Consider the following 13,439-nt stretch of genomic DNA (forward strand, 5'->3'; position numbering starts at 1 on the left):
ATGTGAGTAATTTAAATGAATCCTTAATTTTGTTGTGTAGCTTCCAATAAAGCAGAGATGGCAGATAATCAGTGGATGTATAGTGGGTTTTTCCGTCGGAATCAAGTAACAACAGAGTGGGTCGAGAAAACTGATGTGTTTTTGAAAAAGATATTCCGTAGTCCAATGAGGATGGTGCCAGAATGCCCGTGTGCCAAATGGTGGTACATTTTAAATAATGTTCATGCATGTCAAAAATATGTATACCATGTATCATTTTTAATATAATTATATACCATGTATCATTCAAAAAAAATTCAAGAACGCGTATTTGGAAATATTTAATATGTACGTACAAATATTTGATATGTATATGAAACTTTTCAATGCATATGACAATAATATACACTAAAAATATATTTGAAGACAGTTAATAATATATGCCACGTGTGTAATTAACATGTATATGGCTAATTTGTAATTAACATGTACAAAAAAAATATACCTATGCCTACGGCTTAGCCGTCGGCATACATGCCACGTGGCATGATATATATATATATATATATATATATATATATATATATATATATATATATATATATATATATATATATATATATATGCCGGCATAGGTCGCCTTATCCACTCGCGGCCACCCTTCCTCCACTCGTTCTCTCCCCCGAGCCTCATCTACTCACGCACTGCCGCCTCGACCCCGCACCGCCGCCCGCTCCTCCCCGCCTCCATCCCGACCTCCCCTTCCCTCCCCCTCCCCGCCTCCACCCGACGCCACCCCGGCCTCCCAAACCCCACCCCGACCCCACAACGCCGCCGTCTACCCGCCCTGCGCCGACCCCATCTCGCGCCGCCGCCGGCCGCAGGGCTCCCCGCCCCTGGCTCGGCCACCCGGAGCCCGCAGGCCGCCCCGACGAGCACTTGTGGGCACGGCTTCGGCCGGCCCTGCTCGTCCATCGTCGACCCTCTCAGCCTCATTGAGCACCTCCCTCCACCACCGGACGCCGCCGTGCCCCCTCCCAGCCCTAGTGAGCACCCCTCCCACAAACCGTTGTTGCCGTTGCTTGTGTTCATGGTGGCTGGATTAATAGATAGATGCTAGATAGATGGATGGATGCTAGATGAATAGATAGATGGATGCTAGATGAATAGATAGATGGATATTTAGATACATACTAGATAGTTTTGTGTAGTTTTATTAGGTATTTAGATACATACTAGATAGTTTTTACTAAGTTTGTGAATGTAGATGAATTAGATGTTGGCCAAATTTGTGATAGATGGATGGATATTGGTGAATTTAGTGTTTTGGTAATGTTGATTCATATATAAGAAGCAAATCGAGGCACTTGGTTTCTAAAATACTTAATAAAGATTTTTTTTGCAATTTGACATGTTGTTTCATGTCGATTCATAATGTTGTGCCAAATTGTTAATGTGAGGTGATGACCTAATTTTTTTCACTCGATGTAATTAACAGGATTTTTGGTGTTTTCATCTTCGTGGAGTGATCGTCGACGTTGGAGGTGTTGGTCCACGATCGTCCCTCTCCTTTGATTGACTACATCGGAGGGTGAGCAACAATTCCATGACCTCGTCCACTTTTTTTCCATGTCACTAGATTAAATTTTCATATCAAGTCGCGTAACCTAGGTCTCCCGTCCGAAAGGGTTGCATCGATAAATATGCATTCAATTGCATATTTATCACCGCAGCTCTTTCGGATTGTCCAGCGCTTTCCACGGCCAGCCCGAGGATGTGTAGATTGGGTACGTTGTTCATGCTCTACCCCGTTCCGAGACAGGATTTCGGCGGCGCCTCCCTGTTGTTCTCCGGATGCACATTCTCTCGGCATTTTGCTGAGACGTGTATTTGGAGAACAGCGGGGAGGTGCTGCCGAAATTTTGTCTCGGAATGGGGTAGAGCATGGACAACGTACTCAATCTACACATTCTAGGGTGGGATTAGGACCCATCTTTACCTATTAGCGATGTAGGTGGATTAAATGTCGTTTCTCGTCAAGCTTGTAAAAAATAAAATATTGATGTGAGTAATTTAAATGAATCCTTAATTTTGTTGTGTGGCTTCCAATAAAGCAGAGATGGCAGATAATCAGTGGATGTATAGTGGGTTTTTCCGTCGGAATCAAGTAACAACAGAGTGGGGTCGAGAAAACTGATGTGTTTTTGAAAGAGATATTCCGTAGTCCAATGAGGATGGTGCCAGAATGCCCGTGTGCCAAATGTAAGAGACGTATCCGCAGAGATAAGAGTGAGATGACTAAGAACCTTTGCACGCATGGATTTATGCCCAACTTTAATATGCCGATAAACTTTGCCTAGCGGGACCGTGGTAGAGAGGATGTGATACGGCAACGCGTCACTGGTTATGAGGACGATGGGGTTAGAGACATGATAGATGATGTCTTTGCTGCATAGCCGACACCTCCGTCACATTCAGCCAATGAACCGGAGGAGCCCGAGGAAACCGCAAAGGCCTTCCTGGAAATCTTGGCCTCGTCAAAGAAACCTCTCTATGAGGGTGCCAAGCTGTCTGTGCTGGATGCCATCTCACAACTGATGGCAGTCAAGGCTGAGTACGGCTGTAGCCGAGGTTGCTTCGAAGCATTTCTGGGAGTATGGGCTAACAGCCTGCCTGAGGGCCATGAACTGCCGAAAACCATGTACGCTACGAAGAAAATCATGAAGGCGCTCTCCATGGACTATGAGAAAATACATGTTTGTCCAAAGAATTGCCTTTTATTTAGGCATGAGTATGCGGATGACAAGTACTGTAGGAAGTGCGGTTCCTCTCGGTATATTGAGGTGGTCGATAAGCATGGTCAGAAGCAGCAGCTAAAAATCCCTGTGAAGGTTCTTCGGTATCTTGATTTTATAAAAAGACTGCAGCGCCTTTTCGTCTCCGAGGAGTCTACCAAAATGATGAAGTTGCACAAGGAAGGGAAAATGTACAATCCAAAAAAAATTGTACATCCATCAGAAGGTGAAGCATGGAAGTCATTCAATATAGAGTACCCGGAGGAAGCAGCCGAGGCTGGAAATGTCAGAATTGCTATAACAGGTGATGGGTTCAATCCATATGGTATGTCGTCTAATCCATACAGCTGCTGGCCCGTATTTGTTATTCCACTCAATCTCCCTCCCGGCGCCATAATGCAACGCAAGACCATGTTCCTGTTGCTTATAATTCCGGGGCCTGAATATCCGGGGAAGAATTTGAGTGTGTTTATGCAGCCGTTGGTGGATGATTTGCACCATTATTGGTACTTCCCGAGGTTGACATACGACCGGCATCTGCAGAAAAATTTCTTGATGAAAGTTTGGCTACAATATTGCATGCATGACTTTCCCGGCTATGCCCTGTTTTGCGGATGGTGTACAAGTGGAAAGATGCCTTGCCCAGTGTGCATGCAGGCCTTGATTTTCATTTGGCTGAAGAAGGGTGGCAAGTATGTTGCCTTTGACCTGCATCGACAGTTCCTCCCTCCAGACCATCCTGATAGGGAAGACAAGAAGAACTTCACAAAAGGCAAAGTTGTCCATGAAGTAAATGAGATTCCAACTTTTTGTGGTGCGGATGTGCTTGCTTAGCTGAAAGCTCTTAAGCCTGCCGGTGAAGGGAAAGGCAAAGGCAAAGACAAAGTCACAGGCGAAGACGAGGGCGAGGCAAAGGAAAAGGTAAAGGGAAAAAATGTTTTGAAGGATATGGTGAGACGCACAACTGGACTCACATTACCCCCTTCACGCAACTTCCCTATTTTAAGGACCTCAAACTTCCATACAACATCGACGTGATGCACACCGAAAAGAATGTCGCAGAGTCCCTTTTTCACACGATCCTCAACATTCCTGATAAGACAAAGGATAATGTTAATGCTAGAGTCGATCAACAGAATATTTGTGATAGACCACGTCTACACATGCAGCCTCCCACAGGCAGTCGAAAATCTTGGTTCAAGCCAGATGCTGACTTCGTACTTAAAAAGGATCATAAGATGGAGGCATTCAAGTGGCTGAAACACGTCGTGAAGTTCACTGATGGTTATGCATCGAATATAAGTAAGGGGGTCAATCTTTCAACGGGCAGAGTGACCGGACTCAAGAGTCATGACTATCATGTATGGATTGAGCGGATTATGCTGGTGATGGTTCGGGGCTATGTTCCCGAGCGTGTCTGGCGTGTGCTTGCGGAGTTAAGCCATTTCTTCCACGCTTTGTGCTAAAGAAGTATGTCCTGAGAAGATAAAAGAAATGCATAAGAATGCGCCGGAGTTGACATGCAAGCTAGAGAAGATCTTCCCGCCAGGCTTCTTTACTCCGATGACACATCTGATTTTGCACCTCGCGAACGAGGTATTGTTGGGGGGCCCTGTGCAGAATCGTTGGCAGTACGGCCCTGAGAGACAGAACAAGCATCTGAGACAGAAATGTGGAAACAAAGCTAAGATTGAAGCTTCCATAGCTGAGGCGGTTATCCTAGAGGAGGTGGCAGACCTCAGGACAGCCTACTATCCGGATCATGTTCCCACGTTGCACAATAAGGTGTCTCGATACAATACAGAAGAACCCAAGTATAAACCCAAGTTGCCTCTATTCATCGGGAAAGGTGGCAGGGCTGGATGCTCGACACCTTATCTCATGCCACGAGATGAGTGGGAGGATGTCATGTTCTATATCTTGCACAACATCAAGGAAGTTGAGGATGAGTGGATGAGGTAATACCTTTGCACCATTCTTTTAGTCAATTCGTTATGTTCACTTTGCCTAGTTCTTATATCGCTTTTCTTATTGTAGTCGATTCGTTGAAGAAGAGTGGACGGGAATGCTGCCTCCGACTGAAGCGGAGGCACTTGCTCTTCTCCGAAAGGGTGCTGATGGAAGGAAAAATTTCGTTACGTGGTTCATGGAGAAAGTAATTTTTCACACTTCACTATTACCTATTTAAATTAAACTCATGCACCCTATAATTTCAATTAAACTCATGCACCCTATAATTTCAATTAAACTTGTAGGGAAATGATCCGACCGAATCAATGGATGAAGAATTGAGATGGGTTTCCATGGGTTTTGACCCTGCTGTCATGACATGCCAAAGGTATGATGTGAATGGGTATCGCTTCCATACAGAGGAACACCAGAACAGTCGGCCTGATCCCAAAACCATAAATACCGGAGTCTTCACTGAAGGAGATAATAAAGTAGATTACTACGGAAGGGTAGGAAAAATATACGAGCTTGCATTCAAACGTGGCCGCGAACACCTAAGTCTCACTGTGTTCAAATGCCGATGGTTCGACCCCAAAAAGGGTCTGAGACATACGCCTTCCGTTGGTTTAGTTGAAGTTAAACCATCAACCGTCTATGCCGGAGCTAATCTCTTTATCGCCGCTACCCAGGCCACACAAGTATATTATCTGCCTTACCCATGTCAGAAAGAGCACCTAAAGGGTTGGGAAGTTGTGTTCAAGGTGTTGCCACATGGTAAGCTACCGGACCCGAACGATGATGATTACTACAACATAAACCCCATGACATACGAGGGAGTGTTCTATCAAGAGGAACATGATGACGTGGTCGGAAACAATGAGGATGATGACTTGGGTTATGTTGACCTGGACCCAAACGACGACGACACATGGATTGATGGTGAGGCAGTTGTGAATCAAAGAGACATAATTATGCTTGAAAAGTTAAATGAAGACGACGATGAGGAAGAGCCTCCACCTCCGTCAGACAACGAACAAGATATGCGTGATAGTGATAATGAGACCGGTTCACAAATAGATTACAATAGTGATGATTCATATCGGTTCTAGAAAATATAAGTTCTTTTAATGATCATTACAATAGTATGCTTAATGTGCTCTTTTGTTATTAATGTCTTTCCTGTATGCTTGTTTATTTGATATCCTTACTAATTGTTTATTCTCTTCTCAATGCAGGTTTGCTAATCATGGGCAAGTCTAATGGCGCCAGTTTCCTCAGTAAATTCAAAGGACTTACTCGGAGTGGACGAGCCCACAAGGTTCCCTCCCGGCTACGCGAGGATGAAACCTCACAGGGAGGTGGAGGGGCCGGGGGAGGAGACCCTAGAGGAGGAGGCGGTGGGGGAGAGCCCCTAGAGGAGGAGGCGGTGGGGGGAGAGGCAGCCGGAGCAAAAAACTCCGGGCCGTGTCCGAAATAGGAGGGTCTTCTTCGATGCCCTCCTATACAGAGGCACCTTCTGAGTCTGAGGAGGAGGAGTATGTTCCTGATGGTGAGGAGGAGGAGGGCGAGGAGGAGGAGGCCGATGAGGAGGAGGCCGAGGAGGAGGAGGTTGAGGAGGAGGGCGAGGAGGGTGGTGGAGGGGAGGTTGATCCCGAGTTGTGGGGTGACTTGCCACCTGGTGCTCCGCAGGGGTGGCTGCGTGGTAATGCCGGACTACCTACACCACCTTCTATCGTGGCGCACAAGTGGCTCATTGAACCTGCGGGGACAGAGTAAGTGCCTCTCAATCATATTTTCAACACATGACAACATTTTCTTATTGTACACATGGCAATCCTTTGATTCTTTTGCAGAAACTGGATCCTTCGCGGAAAGGGCCGTAAACCGAACGGCCTTATCACTGTCCTGTTGAAGGAGTTTTGGCCTGGCCTAGTCTGCCCGCAGCCAGACAAGGACCCGCAGCGGCGGGTTTTGGCCACAAACTGGGCCCACTACGAGGCTTGCAGCAACGCAGAGTGCGGGACGGCCGCTAAGGCCGTGATCACCAAATTTTGGGTAAGTTCTCTTCTGAATCACTGGTCTTCAGTTTCATCCATAGTTTATCATTGAATCACTCAACTCATGCCTTGTTTGCTTCTGGTTTATGCATGATTGCAGCAACTCTATAGAGTTCTTGACGAGCACAAGGCCAGAGCCGACGTAGTCTTGCTTGCGGCTGCGAAGAAGAAAGCTCGTCAGCTGCAGTACGAGGTGTGCGGGGTTGCCGTCTCATAGTACTACCACATCTACCTGCAACAAAAGATGACCAAAACTCAAGCGCAAAAGCAACGACTTACCTTGAACAGGGAGCAGTTCATGATGGTAACTATTACTAACTTTTCATTGTTTCAAGCAGTCAACTATATGTTTCGTGCTCACATGTCATGCTTCCAAAATTTGCATAGGTTGTTCCACGTTGGTGCTATGGAAGGCATGACGGATGGGCGAGTTTGGTGGATAGGTGGCTCGGCGACGATGCAGAGTTTGCTGCCAAGAGCATCAAGGCCCGGGCTAACCGTGGAAAAGACGGGACACACGGCCAAGGAAACAGGAACCACTGGGGCTTCAAGGCCATGAAGGTATATCTATATGCATGATGCATTTTTGTTCTTCTTTACCGTCATGTTCTTATGTATGGCTAACTTCTGTTTGACGTTGCAGGAGGACAAGTTGAAGAGGCCGCTCTCATATATTGAGTCATGGAAGCTGGCCCGCGAACGGAGTCATCCCAAGGAGGGCGAGAGCCAGTACTACGGCAAGACCGAGGAGCACCTGGAGTCTTACACTCAGCACTATCAGAAGTTGCATTCGGATGTTCCTGTTCCTGAGGTCGCCCAGTCTCAGATCGACGACACGGGCCATCCAGGGGAAGTCACATGGCCGGTATCCGTGTTTCGATGGCTTGATCACTCCTTCGATCTCGTACACACGGCTTCGGTCTACCAACCCGAGCAAGTTAGAGAGTACGGGCCACAGACCCCCTTAGCCCGCCAGCATGCTGTAAGTACTTCCCCTTTATCTTTTTCTCTCTAGCATTCTCAGTTCATTTTCAGCATTGCTCACTTAGAAACAACCTAAATTATGTAGGCATATAAGGCCTTTGTCGAGCATAGGAATCTCGAGGTGCGAGAGTACTTGCAACGAGTGAAGGCAAATGATGATTACAACCGTCAGATGATGGCGGTTAGTTTTGCCCTCTTAAAACCAAGCTAAATTTTTGCACTTTCATTCCTTCTGACCTTCTAGTTTGCTTGTTTAACTAACATCCAGGCTATGTTGGCGTCTTGGAGTAACTGCACGGATCCACCACAAATGGGACCCCACCACCACCTGCGGGAGAACCCCCACACATGCCCATGTTCGATGAATGGGTGGCACTAGGCAGTGATAGTCCGGTTAGTACATTTGCCTAACTACTGACAAACTAGTTCTCGTTCATTCAACACTATCATATCATATTTACCGTTAGAATCTTCTCTCAAACATGTAGGGGACCGGTGGCTCGACTCCTGCTCCGTCGACCCCAGTCACTCCGATCTTCCAGAGTGATGGTGGTCGCGGTGGCGGTTTTGGCGGAGGTGGTCTTAGCGGTGGTGCTTTTGGCGGAGGTGGTCTTGGTGGTGGTGCTTTTGGCGGAGGTGGTCTTGGTGGTGGTGGTTTTGGCGGAGGTGGTCTTGTTTGATGTCGATGATGATTCCGTGCATGTGGCCGTCGTGCCATGCCTTTCATGTCCTACTTTTATTATGTTCCATGTCTTGCACTAGTTTTATGTTCATGAACTTTCGCCGGTGATGATCTTTAGATGATGATGATGAACTTGAGTATGTTTAGATGATGATGAACTTGAGTATGTTTAGATGATAAACTGTCATATTTCTGCATAATTCTATATTATTCTCCTTTGAAATGCTGTCAAATGAATTGAAAAGAGAAAATAGAGAAAATAAAAAAAATAAAAAAAACTATGCCTACGGCAAAGCCGTCGGCATATATAAGCCCAGGAGATACCAGGACGCGCCACGTGGTAGAGATATGCCGAAGGCAAAGCTGTCGGCATAGTTTTCGGTCTATGCCGACGGCTTTGCCGTAGGCATATCTCTGCCGCCAGGAGAAACCAGGGGTCGACACGTGGCAGAACTATGCCTACGGCAAAGCCGTCGGCATAGATTCTTCCTATGCCTACGGCGGCATAGACCTGCAAAACCGTCGGCATACCTCTACCACGTGGCATTCCACGATTCGTCCGTGCTTTTGACGGCGCCGTCTGTTGCCGTCGGATGAAAAACAGTGCCGACGGCTATACTATGCCGACGGCTGACGCCGGGCCGTCGGCGTAGGCCCCTATGCCGACGGCTGACGCCGGGCCGTCGGCGTAGGCCCCTATGCCGACGGCTATACTATGCCGACGGTCTGACAAGACTACGCTGACGTGATCTACATCGACGGGTCTATGCCAACGGCAGCCGTAGGCATAGGACCTATGCCGACGGCCCTGGGCCGTAGGCATAGTCCGCGAGTCCGGCAGTGAATATCCCTGCTCCCCGAACTTTGAGTGTTAGTGGCAAACATACTACACCGCCTGACATGCACGGTTTGTGGTCTTCTACATATGAATTTGATAAATGGTCAATATATGGATGCATTTCTAGTGTTAATTCTGCTTTGCATTTTTCAGAATCACCATGGTTGCTTCGCTCTGTCCCTGCAGCGAACTTACGGGTGTCTATAACAACGAGTGGACGAGAAAAGATAAGCTACTGGTGGGAGGAGAAGGTGGAGCATGGACTTCATTCGCCACCGGTGCCACCGTGCATGTGTCCATTCCCATTTGCACATACAAGAGACATGACCAATCAGAGCGAGTGCATGTATAGTAGTAGTCGTGCTGCAAGTGCAGTGCATATACAATGGCAGCCGCGCTGGCTGTTCTTCTCGTCGGGGCCCTTCATGCTTGTTTCCTGTGGATTTGTTGACTTATCTTCTTTCAAAGATATCTAGGAAGGTCGTCTACAAAGGCATATGCGTTTACCATCCCAAGACCTGCCATTCCCAAATGATCCTAAAAGATCTATGTTGATTTCTCCTGGTAGCATCTTGCATTTTTCTTTTGCTCGTAGGTAAGCGAGCGATGCATAGGGAATTTTATAGCCACTAATTGAGCATCCCATCTATAGATATGGTTTGGCATCAATCTTAATGATGGTCAAGTACAGAGCTATAATGGTTTTTTTTATGTATTGTGTACTCTAGATTCTAGCTTACATTGCCTCTTCGAAATAGCTTTTTACGGAGAGCTTGACAGGGAACCAATGTGATTAACTTTTTGTTACCCACTAAAGTTCCAAAAGAAGGTTAGCCACTGATGACTCGTCTGTTCGAAGTTCAACAAATTGCTATATGCCTCTATTACTTAGGGGAGCTCCACAAAATATAGTTGGGCTAATAACCAATTTTGCTGAAATTCGAAATTTTGCTAGATATATGCGCTTACATAATAAAAGTGATGCACATGTCATTTTATAGCCACTGGATGTAGCATTTACAATACAATAATGCTACACTTACGGATGAATTCATAGGGATGATTGCTACGGACTCATGTGGCACGACGCCGTGCCCTTGTCCATAAGATGAGTCCGTAATATCTTACCGTAAGTGTAGCATTATTGTTTACAATATGTAGACAGGCGGAGCATGGACTTCTCTAACATGACGGATGCCTCAACCCCAAACACCCTGGCTGACCGGCACCCTTCATATGCGGCCCAAATTTGTGGCAGGTATGGGGAGGCAGGGCGTGTTCACCGCGTCGGATCCAGTCCACACTGGCCCACCCCAAGCCAACATATATTGGTCCTCATCCACTCTCCGGGCAAAACCACTCCATTCCACTCCGCCCCCAAGCTCCCTTTCGGCGATTTCAAGCCTTCTTTGGCATGTCGGGCAGCGGAGCCGAGTCCTACACCTCCCGATCTGTTGACGGGAAGCTCTTCCCACGTGGCATCAAGGAGGAAATGATAGTCTGCATTGCGCTCCGCCGCTCCCGAGAGGAGACCGCCCGACAGAGGTTAGACTCACTTGTGGAAGAGGAAAATGTAGGGCTCGGCTTGTCGCCGGACATGGATAGAGCCGGAACAACAAGGATGGTCGCTAGCAAAAATTTAGACTAGTTTTAAGTTGCATGTAATTGTATGAATTTGAGATTTCATAATTGATTTATCAGTTTGTGAAAGAAATTTTTTGAGGTGTAACTGGTCACTGTCAGCGGACGGGCGCGTTCGTGACACATATATGGTACCAGATTTGCCAAGTCAGGCTGTAGATGCTCTAAGCATCAACCGTGGAAGCTAACACTAGTAGAAAACAGGGCTTTGGTCCAGGCCGGGTCAGCCCATTAGTCCCCGTTCAGTCTAGAACAAGGACCAATGGGGGCATTGGACCCGGTTCGTGAGCCCAGGGGGCCGGCCGGGCCACGTGGGCCATTGGTCCCGGTTCGTCTGGACCTTTTGGTCCCGGTTGGTGGGACGAACCGGAACCAATGGGCCTGGCTCCTGGCCCACCACCATTGGTCCCGGTTCGTGGCATGAACCGGGACCAAAGGCTCCCCTTTAGTCCCAGTTCATGCCACGAACCGGGACTAAAGGGTTTGCCCAGAGTTTAGTCCCACCTCGCCAACCGAATGGGCGCCCACACCTGTTTATAAGCCCGCCCCTCTCTGCGTTGTTGAGCTCCTCTCAAAGTGAAAATAGATGCACCTATAGAGGAAATTGGACCTAAATTCATAAATAGAAATTAATTATGAATTTATGTTTAATTTTCTCTATAAGTGCATCTATGTTCACTAACAGAGAAGTTTTTATTTTTTGTGACCTAAAAGAAAAAAGAAATCACTAAAAAATTATAAGTATTTAGTTCTAAGTAGAAATGAAAAAATAAATAGCAAAAAAGAAAAAAATGTCTATAATATTTGTTATGACTAACTAAAATTACCAAATTGAGTAAAGTTATTCATAAACTAGTGATTCACACAAAATTTTAAAAAATTCAAATTTAAACTATTCAAATTTTAAAACTAATGGCACTAACAGAAAGTTTATAATTTTTGTGACCTAAAATAAAAAAGAAATCACTACACAACAAAAAAACAAAAAAAGTGCCACCTACTATTAAATAGCAGGAAAAAGATTGACTCAAAAATCAATTTTAACTATTCTACAAAGTGTTTTCACACAAACTTAGTAAACTAGTGATTCATAAACTAGTGATTCACACAAATTTTAAAAAATTCAAATTTAAACTATTCAAATTTTAAAGCTAATGGCACTAACAGAAAGTTTATAATTTTTGTCACCTAAAAGAAAAAAGAAATCACTAAAAAACTATAAGTATTTAGTTCTAAGTAGAAACGAAAAAATAAATAGAAAAAAAGAAAAAAATGCCACCTACTGGGCAGCACGGCCTGAATACGACTAGAAACCCAACCATGGGCCAGGATTCAGGCCCAGCAGGCCCACATGCATTGCAGTGTCCAATTAGGCCCATAAGCTTGCATTTCAGAGGAGTTTGAGAGGGAAGAGGCAGCGGAGCTTATAAACAGATGCTGGTCACTCTCAACTAGCGAGGTGGGACTAAACTCCCACCACCGCGCCAGCGCAAGGGAATTGGTCCCGGTTCGTGACAGAAACCGGGACGAATGCCCCCTTTAGTCCCGGTTGGTGCCACCAACCGGGACCACAGGCCGCCGCTTCCCGCCCTTTGGGCTGCCGAAAAGTGGCCTTTGGTCCCGGTTGGTGGCACCAACCGGGACTAAAGGGGGCATTCGTCCCGGTTTCTGTCACGAACCGGGACCAATGCTTCGTCTATATAAGTAGCACTTGTGAAATTTTTCATTCAGTTCATTCTTCCCCGCCCGACGATGCCGCCAGGCTGCGCCTTGCCGTCGCCCCTGCCTCCGACGCCGTCCCGCGCGGCCGCAGACGCCGTCGCCGCCCCGTGCCCCCTGCCTCCTCGCCGCCGACGCCGTGCCCCTCACCGTCGCTGTCGCCGCCCCCTGCCTCCTCATCGCCCGTCGCGCCGCGCCCCCTCACCATCGCTGTCTCCACGCCTCTCACCGTTGCCGTCGCCGCGCCCCTCACCGTCGCCCCCGTGTCCTGCCGGCCTCCTCGTCGATCGCCGCCCCGGCCCGTTGCGTAATTTCCTAATTTAGATGCGTAATTTAGGATGTAGAGTTAATTGAGTTGTTGTAGTTAATTTAGATGCGTAGTTTAGATGTATAGTTAATTGAATTGTTGTAGTTAATTTAGATGTATAGTTTAGATGCAAAAGTTAGAATTTTTTTACTGTTCATACATTTTTTGGTGATATTATTGTTGCATATGCAAAAGTTTGTGTGTTCATATATATGCAAAGAATATGTCAATTTTTTCATAGAATTTTTATGAATTTTTTTGTTGTAATTTTGTTCATAGAATTTTTATTTTGTTCATAGATTTTTTATGATTTTTTCTTTTGTAATTTTGTTCATAGATTTTTTATGATTTTTTTCTGTTGTAATTTTGTTCATAGAATTTTTATGATTTTTTTTGTTCATAGAATTATCTTTGTCAATTTACGTATATCTTCATATTTAGAAGAAAAAGAGGGAGAGAAAAAAGGAAAATAAGAAGAGGAAGAAGG

Source organism: Triticum urartu, chromosome 6A (assembly GCF_056163025.1).
Source record: "Triticum urartu cultivar PI428250 chromosome 6A, HENAU_Tu73, whole genome shotgun sequence".
Classification (NCBI taxonomy): domain Eukaryota; kingdom Viridiplantae; phylum Streptophyta; class Magnoliopsida; order Poales; family Poaceae; genus Triticum; species Triticum urartu.